This window comes from Protopterus annectens, chromosome 5.part1, assembly GCF_019279795.1.
Source record: "Protopterus annectens isolate FY-2018-M chromosome 5.part1, PAN1.0, whole genome shotgun sequence".
Lineage (NCBI taxonomy): Eukaryota > Metazoa > Chordata > Ceratodontiformes > Protopteridae > Protopterus > Protopterus annectens.
In genome coordinates, this window is record NC_056736.1 from 568,663,356 (window position 1) to 568,680,046 (window position 16,691).

The 16,691-nt window shown below is 39.7% G+C and overlaps 1 protein-coding gene across 1 annotated transcript in view; it reads right to left on the minus strand.

The window, feature by feature from the left end:
• The window catches only part of IFT88 (intraflagellar transport 88), a 1,839,004-nt gene that overhangs the window by 387,955 nt on the left and 1,434,358 nt on the right, over positions 1 to 16,691 (minus strand). The gene's annotated exons all lie outside the window — the stretch shown is intronic.

Genomic DNA, 16,691 nt, shown 5'->3' on the forward strand with positions numbered 1-16,691 from the left:
CCCTTGTGAATAGGAGTGGGATGGTATACATGCAGACATAGGGGCATAGATGATCCTTGTAGTGACACAACTGCTCATGCCGCCATTAGTAGAGGAATTAGACTACAAAGAAATACACTCACTGCAGGGATACTGAGGAGGATGTAAACTTCCCATTAACTCTGCTTTTTTAGAATACTCCCACAAACAGCAGATTCTTCTTACTAGAGGTGGACCCCCAAAATGAGGGATATCAAGTCTCGGTGTCTCACAATCTACAAATATGCATTCCAGTGACAAGATATAATTCTGTGCCATGCTTTATTTTTTTCAGTTTTGATCTATTCTTCTGCAGGAGTTGTACAATTGTATAACCATCATTAACTTATTGTCCCCTCCATGCAGCTATCCCAAGCCACAGACTGATCTACTGTTTACAATGGACTGGAGAGACTCAGAAGTAATTTTATTCATCAAAAACTACACCTCTCATTATTTCTTTCAGCTTAAGATATCTAGGAAGCCTTGTACAGTAACAGCATGCCAGAAACACAGCATAATTTCTCACTAAAGAAACACAAAGAACTCTGAAATACAAAATAAAGAATTAATGGCAATGCAGCTTAAACCAACAATGCATGTCACATGCTGTTTTATCAACATAAAGGCTTGTCAAAGTAAACCAAACCCATACTAAAATTGTACATCATATGAACACACCTTTCACTAATAATTCAGTGACATTAATAAGTTATTAAACTCTTCTAAAACACATATAAATGTTACCTTAATACCCCCAGATCTAATAATGCAAACAAAATAGTACAGACATAAAATGTCAAAAATGTTCGGTACATTTTTGTTTTCTTTTTCACAAGACATTGAACTCTTTACATTACGTCCACAAGAAAATATGCTGTTGTACACAATGCAATGCATGTCCCAACAGCTGTGTCTTACCAACAAAAAGAAAATGCTTACAACACTGGACGGCTGCAAAAAAGTAAAAAAGAAATCCCACACACACACACCTCTCACTCTGAAATCCCACACACACACCTCTCACTCTGAATCCCACACACACATACCTCTCACTCTGAAATCCCACACACATACCTCTCACTCTGAAATCCCACACGCACACACACCTCTCACTCTGAAATCCCACACACGCACCTCTCACTCTGAAATCCCATCTTCCGTCCGTTTCAGTTCCCACTTGCAAGTAGTCCTCTAAACCGTCTGTTTCGGTTCCCGCTCGCAAACTTGAAAATATGTGCTGCACTGCGCGCGATGATGTCAGCACACCCGCGGCTACACTTCTTTCTTCTTAAAGAAGAATGCCCTAAAAAAAAAAAACAAAAAAAAAAAAACAATTTTTTTAAATTAAATGATTAGCTAGTCAGTGGATTCCAGGAGGCCCAAAGTGCCCCCTGCCGCTTGGTGCCCTGAGGCAATTGCCTCACTTCGCCTCTCGTAGTTACGCCACTGCAAACACACACACACACACACACACACACACACACACACACACACACACACACACACACACACACACACGCACACGCACGCACGCACACACACGCACACACACACACACACACACACACACACACACACACAGTACCTATTTCTTACACACACACACACACACACATCTCTTAAACACACATGCACTCACCTATACAGCCTTCTTCGATCTGGCCAAGTCTTTGATACCATTACCCCATTCAGGTATCATTGATAAACTCACCAAACTAGACATCAATCTGTATAGCACTACGTGGGTTGTAAATTGGCTCATGGACAGGACCCACAGAGTGAAAGTTGCGGCCTCCAAGTCAGACTGCCGAACAGTCATGAGTGGAGTCCCACAGGGCTCGGTCCTGGCCCCCCTCCTCTTTGGCATCTACTTCTTAGAAGTCCAGGCCAACACAGAGGGACTCTGGCTGACCAAATTTGCTGAGGGCTGCAAGCTAGGAGTTGTTATCAACTCCCCAAGTGATGCAGACTTCCTACAAAAGGGCCTCTCTGAGACCAAAGACCAGTGCTGGAACCATGGCCTTAAGCTTAATGCCAAAAAATGCTTTATCATTCCCTTTGGTAAGACCAGTGCTGGAACCATGGCCTTAAGCTTAATGCCAAAAAATGCTTTATCATTCCCTTTGGTAAAAACTCAGCTCCCACGAATTACCATGTAGACCAGACACCTGCAACAGCTGGAGAAGCCACAAAAGTACCTCACAAAAAGGATCCAGGGCCTCAAAAACATGTCCTACATGGACAGACTCAAGAAACTTCAGCTGTTCTCAGTCTCTTATCATCTACTTAGAGGTGACCTCTGCTTGACTTACAAGACCATATCTGACCCAGCCCTACTTGAAATGCTACACCTAAAGAAATCCCAATCCCCTCATGCTACACTCCAGAGATCACAAACTCATTACCACAATCAACAGAACATGCTGGAGGGACAGGTTCATCTCCCAAAGGCTGCCCATAGTCTGGAATAAGCCTCCCATTCATGTCAAGCAGAGCACCTCACTTGGCCTCTTTCAAGAGAAATCTTGATGAGAGGATTGGTAACAGAAAGTTTACCCCAGGGATCACTCCAGTTGCCCTACTGGACACAGGGCAAATTTTTGGGGCTAGTAGGCTTGTTAAGGCTCCAGGGCAATTAGCTTAGTATACACTATGAACAAACTTCTATTTATGTAAAGATTTATATAAATGCATACATACATACATAGAAAAATATACAATCAATGTTTGATTAACATTAATTAAAAAAATAAGATGCTTTAAGAACTGGGAATCACTACTGTTTGATTAACATTAATTAAAAAAATAAGATGCTTTAAGAACTGGGAATCAACTGATGAGCTACTAGAAGCCAGGTACTGCAAATCACAAGGTTAGGAAAACTCCAAGTTCCACCATTGTAAGTGTGTGTGGCTGTGTGTTGGGATGTGTGTGTAGCTACGTGTGCAATATTAGTGCAGTGTATTCTGTGTGTTTCTGTGTACCATTTGTGTGTGTGTTCCAAGTACCTGTCCTCAGCAAGATGTACTGTATCCCAATTTAAACATTTTTTTTTCTTTGTTCGCAAGAAACCATCTAGCAGCAAGCACCATTTATTTATTTAGTTTACTTACTGCGGTAGTACACTGATCACAATAGACCATCTGAAGTCACAATTCTATTAAAAACACTGACCATCTTACAAAAACCCTACATTTACTTCAAATAGTACAATTAAACTTGTGTAATAACAGGCCTTTTATTTAAAACACACCCACACCGAAAACAAAACATATAACATTCTATATACTTTACAGTCTCCAATGCAGAGATGACTAACAACTGCAATGCATACTCTGCAAACAATATGACCAGGTTATACTTAGTCCTTCAGGCACTAACTGTAAACCCTGAAAAACACTCTTCTTTTACTGTTTGCAAAAATCATATTTTCTTTTGATGAAGCCAAGTATCTACCTTTTTACCAGTTCTCTAACGGACTCTATGCTAGCAGGAGTATAGACAGGTAGATGCAGCCTCTCTACTTATCCTGGAAAGGGCACAAGATGAAGGCTTAATTTCTGTAAAATGTAATGGACCATTCACCCCTATGATATACAGTTAATATAAATAATCACTTTAAAATAACTGATAAAAAATTGACATTTTCAAATATGTTTGCTTTCATAAATTGAAAGCTTTCAAACTCCATGTTAAATCTTTTTTTAATCTGAGCTTCAAAATTATGCCTTGCTGTTTCCCAGTGATGCCAGTTGCATCTTGTCCTTTCTCATCCTCATTAAGGAAAACACATATTAAGTACAGTGCACAACCACTCCTGTTTGGCTACAAAAGCGAAAACAAGACGGCTCCTGAAAGCAGACTTAGGGATACAAGGCAGTTTCTCATATAAAGCTAGATGAAAACAAAGCTGCTAGAGAACTCTCGATTATCTCATCTCAGATGAGTCATCTGGGGCAGAACAGGTAAATAAACCAAGTCACTCGTTAAAAAAAAAAACATCCCATCCTCCCTTTCCGAGCTCCAGGCACCTGTAAAGCCACAGTTACATGAAGAATTTTCCATGCTACACACTTCCACATTCATCCCACAGTCCGAACATCCTCCAAAATTCAAATTCCCAGTAGGCGCGAAGGACGAAGACGTAAACTATTGGTCGCACAGACACAGAAGACGAAAACAGGTTGCAAACACCTGCTGCGTCTGTGTGACTGGACGGGATGCAAAGGGCATTCTTAAAGAGGAACGCCCTTTAAAAAAAAAACTTTTTTGTTTAAGTTAAAATTTCTCAGCCAGCAGGTTCCAGGGAGGTGCAAGTGCACCCCCTTGCACCTGCCTACGGGCACCCTTGTTGTCAACTTAATATGTTGTCTGTGGAGCAGCTGACATCAGTGATGGTACTACTCTGACTATATTCTGTGATCTCGTCTCTTCTGATTCTGTTAGGTCCCTCCCATTTTTATCTTTTGTCATGTCCACCTTTAAATGAAAAATTATTTTAAAATAATTTATCTTCTTGACAGATCTTGTTGTCCACATTTTATCATCTTCTTCCAGTTCTTTGCATTGCTCATTTATACATCTCTCTTTATCTACTCTTGCTATTAACTATGAAACTCTGCATTAACATTTGACATAATGTACCCTATCCCCATTGTCTTTAGGTATCCTTCTTTCCTCAGCCACTTCTAAAGCCTTCACAGACGGTGATTTTGCCTTCTTAATCTTCTTTCTATTTAGAACTGTTTTTGCCACTTCCTGGTTAATATCTCAAAATTCGATCTATAGTTCTTCATGTACTCTGTCCTATATCAATTCTTCATCTGCAACAGATGTTCATTTATAACACTGCTCAGCTCAAATCTCACTGGCCAAGTAATTTTTCTTGTTTTCTGTAAGTTTAAACTTTGCAGTAAGAATCTGATGGCTTGAGCCACAGTTAGCTCTGGATCTTGATTTTGCTGACTGTATATAACTCTTTCATCTCTGATTGACAAGCATATTGTCGACTTTATTGTGGTAATGTCCATATGATAATATCCATATGTGAAGCCATCTCTTAGGCTGTTGCAAGATAGTGTTTTCTGTGCCCTCTGAATTATATTGGCAGAACATTAATTGTCTTATGTCAGCTTCATTTTATAAAACCTGCTTGCTATTCCAATTGTATTTTTTATAATTCTGGCATTTCAATCACCTACAATGAATATAATATTTTTGTTTTTCCCCCAGTAGGTGCATGCATCTATGTTCGCCCTTTCTTTGCTGGTGTTGGAAATAACACACAGTCTACACCATAGAGGATATCTTCTTTGACTGAATATACCACAAGATTCAACTGGTCTAGCCATCAGAGCTGACACTGCCATAGATAGTGTTCACAGAAAAGTGAAGAGAATCTGGAAGCTGAGTGGAAAGTGTGTAGCTTGCAATAATGTATAATAACTTTCTACTTGTCTGTAATACCGGTACATGTGATTCACTTACTAATATTCTTCAGTGAACAATTAGTGACACATTTGGATGCTTCGTGCTGACTGAAATGCCATAACTGACTTCAGTGATGTTACTTTCCTGACTTTCTATGTTGTCTATGGAATAAATAAATTCTGTGATGGTATTACTCCAACTGATTTCTCTGATAGTATGTTGCCAGTGTAGTAAATGAGTTCTGTGATGGTAGTGCTCGGACTTCTCTGACTTTCTATGTTGCCTGTGGAGTAGATGACTTCTGTGATGATAGCACTCTGACTTCTTTGACAGTACTGCACTTATTTACAATGTTCTCTGTGTCATCATATACACCTGATTCACTCTCTCTTCTCTTTCGGCTGTTCCCATTAGGGGTCACCACAGCAGATCATCTGTTTACATTTCTTCCTGTCCTCTGCATATTGCTCTGTCACACCAACCACCTGCATGTCTTCGCTCATCATATCCATAAACCTTATCTTAGGCCTTCCTCTTTTCCTCTTACCTGGCAGATCCATCCTTAGCATTTTTTTCCCAATATACCCAGCATCCCTCCTCAGCACATGTCCAAACCAATGCAATTTCGCCTTTCTGGCTTTGTCTCCATACCGTCCAACCCGAGCTGACCCTCTAATGCAATGATTCCTAATCCTGTCCATCCTTGTCACACCCAGTGAAAATCTTAACATCTTTAACTCTGCCATGTGCAGCTCTGACTCCTGCCTTTTTGTCAATGCCACCGTCTCCAACCAATAAAACATAGCTGGTCTCACTACCCATTTGTAGACCTTTCCTTTCACTCTTACTGGTACCTGTCTGTCACAAATAACTCCTGACACTCTTCTTCACCCATTCCACTCTGCATGTACTCTCTTCTTCACCTCTCTTCCACACTCACCATTACTCTGAACTGCTGATCTCAAGTATTTAAACTCATTCACCTTCGCCAACTCTACTCCCTGCATCCTCAATATTCCTCTATCCTCCCTCTCATTCACACACATATATTCTGTCTTAGTCCTGCTGACCTTCATTCGTGCATATCTCCACCTTCCAGGGTCTCATCAACCTGTTCCCTACTCTTACTACAGAACACAATGTCATCTGCAAACATCATAGTCCACGGGGCCTCCTGTCTGATCTCGTCTGTCAACCTACACCTGATCAATATCAGTATCAATCAATGTGAATATACACCTGATTCACTGACTGCTTTTATATCCGATGTGGTTAAGTAAGTCCTGTTAGTATCTTCTGTTCTGAATTTCTTTAGTGGTGTACTGCATTTCAGTGTAGTATAGCAAAGCGGGCAGGATACTTCTTCTGGTGATTTTCTGTTTTTAGAGCCTTAGGAGATTTTGTTCCAGTGTGTCTTGGAGGCTGAGCATGTACTGGCTTAATGTCTGCACTGATGTCTAGAAAAGTTCAGAGATCCTTTTCTAAGATTATAGTAGATCTTCCCATTCTCACCTGAACATAAATGTTATAATTTTCAATATATTTTTCGGCGTCACTGAAAACTTCATCAGAAGTGTGTCAAACAAATTCCTTTTTGTTTTATTATATGTGGTAACTATGAGTATAACCAAAATACATAACTCATGAGTATCTATGCAGTGTGGAATGTCACACCTCTAGCAGCCTGCATAATCCTTGCATTACACAGTATTTTCTGTAAAAATGAACTTAAAAAGTACAAGAAAAACAAATGTAAATATTTTGCAAGTTAGGAAAGATGTTAAAATGAATAAACAGCAATGCTATCAGTAAGAAGTATTATTTATTGTGATAATACTATATATTCATAGTCTTCTCATAAATGCAATAGTATGTTATAAAATGTGCAGACAAAGAATTATACTGTTGCTAAACTTGCACAAACAAGTTGACATGCCTTGAAACCGTACAATCTAGACATACATTATTCAAAAACTTTTGTATCAAACATAAGCTATAACATGACAGCAAGAAATTCTTCTGTGAGCGCATTTTTCATGAGATATGTGTAGAAATATTAAAACATATGCTTAATTGTATAAATAGCAACATAAATAATAGTGAATCTCTCTCAAGATGTACAACTTAACAGTAAAAACAGTTTTCTTCAACACTGAAGATTTCACCTGATGCCATGCAACACTTTGTAACTCAGTTGGTTTTTGAAGTATTAAATATAAATACTTATATACAGGAAATTTAATATGTTGTGTAACAGCTTAGACAAATGAAGCTATAATATGTAAATGAGGATTGACTGATAATTCTACAACCTTCTTATGCATATAAGGCAGCTTTCTCACCTCTGTACGACTCATAATTGCTTTTTTTTATACATTTCACCACTGTGCACTAATGGTTTATAATAGATTTACTATCTTTTCCACCTAATTTGCAATCTAGATGCTTGCTGTATCCACCATTTCCCCTTAGTGAATTGCTTGTCTAGGCCACGTCATAACAGTGTGTGTCCAGTGGCACTTGCTGGCCATGAAAGTGCTGATATAGCCAAAAAAATGCAGCATTTCAGTTTTGCTGGGAAAGAAATTCTTGATAGCTTTCAAGTGGACAAAAATACATTATGGGCTATACTGTCTCTGTATAGCCCACTGAGAAGGAATGTTGAAGATGACTAGTCTATACCTGTAGACACCAGGGTATAGTCCTCAACATACTTGCCACAGTGACCTTCTAGAGACAAAGTGGGGACATACTGGATGTTTCTCAGTCTTTTGCCTTGTGTATAGTACATCAGTTCCTTGACATATTCTTGGTAAGTGAGGATCTGTACATTTATCTGCCTGCTTTTCCTCAGGAGAGAACTTAAACCGTTAGTACCTTGTATAAGATGGTACATTTTGCTGAGGAAGTTGGTGTAATCGACTGCACACATATTGCCAGTAAGCCCCATCTGGACCATGGTAGGGATGGTTACTGAAGCAGCAAGGGCTACCATTCCATCAACTACCAGGAAGTGCACAGAAGCCTTTATGACCCTAGAAAATATTGACATTTGTAACATCACTGAAACATGGTTTCACTGCAATGCTAACTGACCCTCACTATGAAGATTGAATGCATAACACTCATTTTTAACCCCTATGGAGTGTATCTCTGCGAGTATATGTATTACTGTGCAGTTCCACAAAAGTCAAGATTTATAAAGCAAAACAACAACCTCAAAGTTTAACATCCTAGCAAAACCTCTTACCATATCTCAACTACAGAACCTTATGATTCAAAACAAAAATATAGAAAATGACATACTTTGTGTGCTGACACATATATTCATTTGGCCCATGCCAACTCTACAATCTGCAATAAAGTGTCTTTCTTCTACACAGTATTCAGAGCACATCTGCCATATGTTTCACTGTGCCTGACACTGAGCTGCTGGTATCTCAGTGAGTGCCAATAAAGGTTTATTGATCAAGGCAATTAACAACATAAAAGATTCACCCTGTTAATTCTGAGTCTTGTATTGACAACCTGCAAATTCATTTGAAAAATACCAAACCACCTGTCTCATAGATAATACTTGTGCTATATGGGTCTAAATTTACAAACATAAAAAATAAATTTGCTCAGAAATGGAACTGTATGACTCCAATCTTGATAGGTCATGTCTTCAGTGCTGGAAATTGAAATTTATCTCTGCCTTCCACTGTATTTTTCACATTTTATAGCTTCAATATCTGCAGCTTTCTGTCATTTGGTACTTTTAATAATAAAGTTCAATATCCTTTAACAAATCCATCCTTGAACTCCTTTGTATGTGTGTACACACATACACATAAATGTTCATCACATACATGTGTGTGTGATATACGGGAATGATATTTTTAAACCTTTATTAAATTATCATTTAAGACATACACACACAAACAATAACTGAAAGATAAATATCAGAACTGTGTAGTTCTTCTTGTTTAGAAAATGCATTTACATCTGTTTTCTTCTTTTGCAATAACTCTCATTTAGTCCAGCATTACATAAATTGCTTTATTTTATGCCTTTTCTTAAACCTCGCTCATCCCCATGTACATTTTGCATGTATTTTTCCCAAAAATTCCATGTATTTATACATACTTTGTTCCTTCTCTCTTCTAAAGATCCCACTTCCAGCTCTTTTATGTATTTTACAATATTCAGTACTTCAAATATAGCTGGTTTAGTTTCCGATTTCCATTTTATAGGTACTGCTATTTTGGCAGTTGGTTTAAAGTCTTCCAGCTCATAACACTCCAAGACAAGTTCCCAGTTACTGTTTTCTTCCCCAGCTATCTTAACAACAACCATATAGAATATTACATGATTAGATCATATTATATTCATAAAGTTGCGGAAACTATTCTAAGAACTAAGGATTAGAAAATCTTGTCCACTATTGCATTTTTTCCTTTTCTGCATCTTAATCTTTAACAAAGCCCTTCACTGTTAGACACAGAGCATTTACCTTAAAATTAATGCTTCCAGTCCGTTCCTTAATGTTTTTTCTAACACTCCTTTGGGTCTACCCATTTTCATTATGTTTCTATCTGAGGTACCCATTTCTAGTAAAAGTGTCTTACATATGTCTAACCATGGCCCTTTAATAAGCATCTCATTTTAGAAACATCCCAACAATCTTATTTCAGTGTACCAAGTTACTGTCTCCAGTTTGTTTTACTCATTTGTTAGTTAGCTTGCCTGTTTATTCTACTGTAACCAAAACTCACCACATTAAGGTAACCCCAGACAGCTAACACATGTACATTTGTATGATATAAAAATCACAAAGAACAACAGTGGAAAAACTGTAACAAATGTTGTGTTGCAAGCACATTAATAAAGCCGTTACCATCAGTTTGAATATTTCAACACTAGTATTCTATTTCACCACTGTGCGTAATAGGTCATCTGAAAACCTACAGTCATTTCCTTTAATTCCTTCAAAATATTGACACTTTTTAAAGGAGACCAATATTTTTTTACATTCATATGAATCTCTTCTGCATCTCTCTTCTGAGATTATATACCTACTCCTTTATCAAAGGAAGAGAGGTACAGAAGAGGTTCATATGAATGTAAAAAAATGTCATGGCCTGAGAAAGATTTAATTTAGTGCTAACATTTTTAAAGGATTAAAGCAGAACTTATAGTAGCATGCCAAATGGGTCTCAACTGTACCCCTTTGATGCCATCTTTCAAGCACTGCTTAAGAAAAAGAAAATTAACTAAGGGTCTCTGAACCTACTCGCAATTTGCAGATCTCCTTTTGCAGATTCCTGAATACTATGAAAGGCTTAAAATCATGGACAATTTTAAAATACTATAATTCCCTTAAAAAGTTATAACAAATTTTGCATCAAATGCATTTTCTAAGCAAGAGGAACTGCACAGTTATTATGTCTGGCATTACTGACTGACTTTTACAATCTTCACAGACTAACCAAAAAAATCAAAACATTTCATGAGGTTCACAGGAAAAAAAGGCAAAAATCAGAGATTTGGTAACAGGGATAATATGTTTAAGTTTTCTGTTTTTTCTTGAGGTTCAGACCCTTGGTGGGATTCAGAATAGTAGGAGGAGTATCTTCCTTCACTAAAATCTGAGGAATCCCCCTTGGAAAAAAACAGCCAAGGTTCCTCCTCAATGTTAGTTCTGCTAAATTCTGAAGAGTTGAGAGATATGTATGAAAATGAAGAGAAACATCAGAAACATTTCCTTGGAAGACAGAACAGAGGAAGTTGTCTGTTCAGAAGGGAGGCAAATAGATCTACCTGAGGAATACCTCACTGATGAACTATGTCCAGAAATGCGTCTTTATGAAGCATCCCTTCATGACTCTGTGTTCTGGACCAACTCAAGGAGTAGGAGACTAGACTGTGCTCTGAAGGAATGTAAATCACCCAAAGAGTCACTTGATACCGGATAACTAGATTCCATGCATGCAGAGCTAATCTGCAAAGGATTTAGGACCTTGTATCCCCTCTGCTTGTTGTTGTATCACATCACAGTGGTACTGTCTGTGAAGACTTTGAGGGGCCAGGTTGGACAAAGGGAATGAAAAACTTGCAGAGCCAAAAGAAGTGCTCTCACCTCTTTTATGTTGCTATGATCTGACCTCTAATGAGGAGGCCAGAGTCCCTGGACCTTTAGAGGGTCACAGGAAGGCCCCCTCCCCAAGTCTGAGTGGTCCATGAACAGTTCATTAAAAGATACTGGAGCCTGGAAGGTAAGTCCAAGATTGCAACAGAGTTGTTGAATCTACCACTGAAACTTGTGTTTGAGACAAGGAAGTAAAGGATCAGGGAACTCCAAGGGGTGGCAATGTTGAAGCTGCATCTGAGGCACCACTAAAGCTTCCTCATATGGAGAATGGTGAAAGGAAGCATCAGAATCGTAGAAGCTATAAATTCCAGAACCCTGGGAAATTCCCTGGCTGTGAGAGCAGACAGAGAGAGGAGAAATTGGAAAAAGACTGTCAGAAAGAAAACCTTGGGAGCGGGAAGAAAAGGCAGCATGGGAACAGTCTGAAGCCTGCACCTTGCATCCGAAAAAAACATGATTCTTGCAGGGCATCAGAACTGATTTCTTGAGATTTATGGTAAACCCCGGACTTTGTAAAAAAAACAAGTGGTAAAGTGGAGATCCAGCAACAGACTGCTGGGAGAAGGAGCTTGAATTGAATGAGCAGGTCATACAGATACAGAAAAAATTGTATACTTTGAAGCCTGCAAAAAGCAATGACAGGAGCAAGGCATTTGATGCATATCCTTGGGGCACTAGAAAGGCCAAAGGGCAAAGTAGAGAACTGAAAATGCAAGGAAGAAACAGAGAACCATAAACATTTCCTGAAGAGAGGGCAAATGGAGATGTGCAGGTATGCATGTTTGAGATCTACAGAAACTAAAAAGGCCTGGGGAAGAACAGGAGGAAGCAAAGTTTGGAGAGACAACATCTGAAAAAAAGGGACTTTGAAAAAGGTGTTGAGCAGAGAAAGATCCAGAATTGGTCTCAATGTACCCTCCTTCTGTAGAACCAAAAACATTCTGGAGTAAAACCCCTTTCCCACATAGGTGGGTAGAACTGGCTGAATGGTTCTCTGATCCAAAAGGGGCTGCAGAACCTCAGGGAAATGAGGAAGCTGTTCTAGAGGAAGATGAGAAATGCCTGAAAAGGAGGGAAGGGATTTCCAAACCATGAAATACTCCTGACGAATGACAGTAACCATGAGTCTGAGGTGATCTGATGCAAATTTGGAAGACACAGAAACAAGGGGACCTGGCTGAGGGGAACAGAAGGCCACACATAAAATGGAGACATGCTTGCCCTGAAAAGGAGGCTTCTGATAAGAAGGAGTCTGAGTGGAATTAGCAGGGGGAACTTGCCTAGATCCTCTCCTACCTTTAGGACGTAGGTGAGTCTGCCTAAGGACAAAGGTCGATTTGGAAGGGTAATTCCTCTGAAATTTGGGGACAGGGGGAGACCAAAATATGTCTGAGCTCCTGCAAGGTCTTACCCTCATCTTGGAGGGAGTTAAACATGGCAGCAGCAGCCGTTGCAAAGATTTCTTGTTATCCAGAGGGCACCCAAAAGCTTGGCCTTAATATCATCAAGTAAAGCCTAAAGATGTAGCCAAGAATAATGTCTCATCACAGAAGCAAAAGCAGCAGCCCTGGAAGAGGCCATCAGCTGCATCACAAGCAGGGAAAGAGCTGAAGCCTTCCCATCAGAATCAGGAAGGTCAGAAACCACCTTAGCTACCAGAGAAAAAAAGAGGCAAAACATACATTATGTGGGTTTGGTAATTAATAGCCCTAAATGAAAGGGTGGCAACAGTATACACTTTCTTACTCAGCCTTTCCATAGCTCGACTGTCCTTATCTGAGGGAAGGAGCTTAGTAAATGCCAATACCTTAGAAGGTTTATCAGAAGAAACTGAAACGACTGGAGTATCAGCAGAAGGGCATATATTCAAATATGTGAAATCCTCAGGCACCTTGTAGAACCTGTCAGGTTTCTTAGGAACTGAAGGATGATAATCAGGAGCTACAGAGGCAGCAGGAAAGGTGTCCAAAAGAGCTGCCAAAACAGGAGGGCAGCAGACAGCTTATTAGACTCCATTTGTAAAAGCTCATAATACTATTTTTTAAATGTCAGAAGCCTGGGAACAATCACATTTAAATTGCCCCATCATATGCGCAATAGTATCCCCAAAGGACAATTCTTCAAAGGGGAAGTCTGAGCTGAAAGAATCCACTTCCTCTGAACCATAGTCTAGAGAGGAAGGAATGTGAGAGGAGTAAGCAAGGGATTCCACCCCAGAATCCAAGTCTTCATCTGAGGAATCCAATTCCCTAGGCCTCTTAACTGGAATGGAAGACCAGGGAAGGGCAAGGACTGACTCCCCTTAAAGAGGTTTCAATTTCATCAAAGCACTGGACAGACCCTCAATAAATTCCTGCCATTCACATTGGGTATCTTTAGTAACGGGGTAATATGTTTAGTTTTCTGCTTTTTCTTGAGGTTCAGACCCTTGACAGGATTTGGAATAGTAGAAGGAATATCTTCCTTCACTAAAATCTGAGGAATCCCCCTTGGAAAAAAAACAGCTGAGGTTCCCCCTCAATGTCTGGAACAGGTGTTGGAAAAGTCTCCATGTAAGTGTGAGAATTCAGATCCATGCTGGCCTCCAATGGGGTCGCTTCAGAGGAATCCATGGCAGAAACATAATGGTCTTCAGGGCTTTCACTAGCTTCTAGAAAGATGTTTGAAGATGGGTAAACAGCAACCGGACCAAGCCTGGTCTTTTTAGCCTTCTTCTTAGCAGATTTCAGGTCGGCAGGATTCTGCCACAGCACCCCAAGCCAACAGTTTAAATCACTGGTTCTTAATGTATATGGATAAGGATGATAAGTGACTATGTACAGTCTTTGGGACAAATGCTTGACAGATAAAGCACTGAGCATGGTCATGGGAAGCATCTAAGCAAAAAAGATGCTGGTCGTGACAGTCTTTATGTTGAATCTGCCACCCACACTGACATTTTCCCTTCTTGGATGACATGAACACAAAATATACTACAATAAGGGAAAAAGGAGAGAAGAAATCCCAATAGGGCTCTTATATGAGTCAACCAACACAGAAGAATGGTGTTCAGACAGGCGGAAAAGAAGTTCTGAGTGTTTGCATCCATATGTCACCTTTATGCCCTATGCCTTACAAGAGCAGCATATGTGTGATGCCTTACATGGGGAGTGCACATGTGATGTAAGGCACTTACAATACCTACTGGACAGATGTTGGGTTATCCTTGGTAGAAGATCCCTTATGTAAAGAATACCGCATCAGTGATATGAAAGGACATTTACTTCATAGGTTCATTGAAGGTTACTCAGCTAAAAGCCCTAGAGCCCTTACAAGCCTAGCCATATTTATCCCGCGTTGCTCCAACTGTTAGTGGTTATGTGAGTGATGTTTGCAGAGGTAAAGGTCTATGGTAGTTAATAATGATTTCCTCTGTCCAGGAGGAATATGGGTGCCACCCCAGGATTCAATCTGCAGTCACCCATCCATTGATCTAGGTTGCATCTGAAGAGGGTCAGGGAGGGTCTCTGTTTAACATGAACTAGAAGCTTGTTCTACAGAAGTGGCTGTCTCTGGGAGATGTATCTATCTCTCCAGCATGACCTGTTCATGTCAGAGGCTAAGTTAAGATCCCTCGTGCAGTTTGATTTATGAATGTGTAGCATTTCCATCAGGACCAGGTCAGAGACTGCCTTGTAAGTGAGGCACAGGTCACCCCATAGCAACCTGTAGGAGACAGAATACAGTGACAGGGCTTTCAGTCTTTCCTTGTAAGACTTGTTTTGTGTACCCTGTAATTTCTTGGTGAGAAACCTCTATGGTGTCTCCAGTTGTTGCAGGAGTCTGGTGAGGTACATGCAAAAGGGAGCACTGTAGTCGATTATTGGTCATAAGGATAAATTAATGGAACTATAACATCCCTAGATTGTGATGTGATGCCTTTACTTATAAGGTGTGCCACACAGAAGGACTTCCTTACTACTGTGGATACATGGTGGTCAAAGTTCGGTTGCTATCAACCCAAGTACCCAGATCATGTACCACTGGGTTACTGTGAGTCTGCCTAGAAAACTGTACTATGTTCAATACATGGATCATCACTGCAGTAGCCTAAGCTATCTGGTTAAATTTCAACAGCTTAGTCAGGAGCAGCAAAAAAAAAAAAAAAAAAAAAAAAAAAAAAAGAAGGCCAAAAACTACAAATCCAGGGGGCCTGGAAAACAGTTCTCACAAAGCCTATTCTGGACCTGGAACAGGAATCCAATTTGCAGTGGTAACCATTTGAAATGTCAGAACCTGCTATAGGGAGTCCTGTATTGCAGAGACTGAATGCCCGAAAAAAAAACAGACTCATTTATGCTAAGCAAGGTGAATATAGGTTCTGAGAGTGTGGGGGACGGTAGTGTTGAGCTTGCCCCCTGCAAAAAAAAATAAACATTATAAAAGGAGAACAGCGATGTTCAATATTCACTCTTCTCTTGCATTTCTGATTTTTTTTGACATGTCAACAGTTGGTATTTTAAGTGCTGACATTTCAGTAGGGTACCATTTGTAATGTATACTGAGGACCAAGTTACTGTTTCTAGAATACTTTGGGTCTATGCATTTCCAGAAAGCCACAAAATGCTGAATGAGCTGTAACCCTGTCTGGAAGTGGCTTACTGTGGCAAGTGTAACAAAAGTAATAACATGGGACAACCATCTAAAATAGCTTAGTCACAAGTTTTCCTTTTCTCTTACCTTTATAGCAGACAAAGCTGGTCAGCTTTCCTGAAAGGTCTTGTTTTGTCTAGGTAGTATCTGAGCTGCCTGTGTATATCCAGAGAGTGAAGAATCATTTCTCCATTGCTTGGATCAGGAAAGAAGACTGGGAGATTAACATTCTGTCTTAAAGTAAACTCTGAAATGACTTTAAGCATAAAGGTAAAATTTGTTCTCAAATAAATCCTGTCCTTGTGAAAAACGAGGAAGGGTTGGCTCATCATAAGTGTTTGATACTCATCTAGCAGATGTCAGAACAACATGTCAGTCAGTCTTCCATGTTAATAACCTCAGATTAGCCTCGTGAGCTGGTTCAAATGGAGCACAGTAAGCTTTTTAACACAAAACCGATATCCCAAGGAGGATC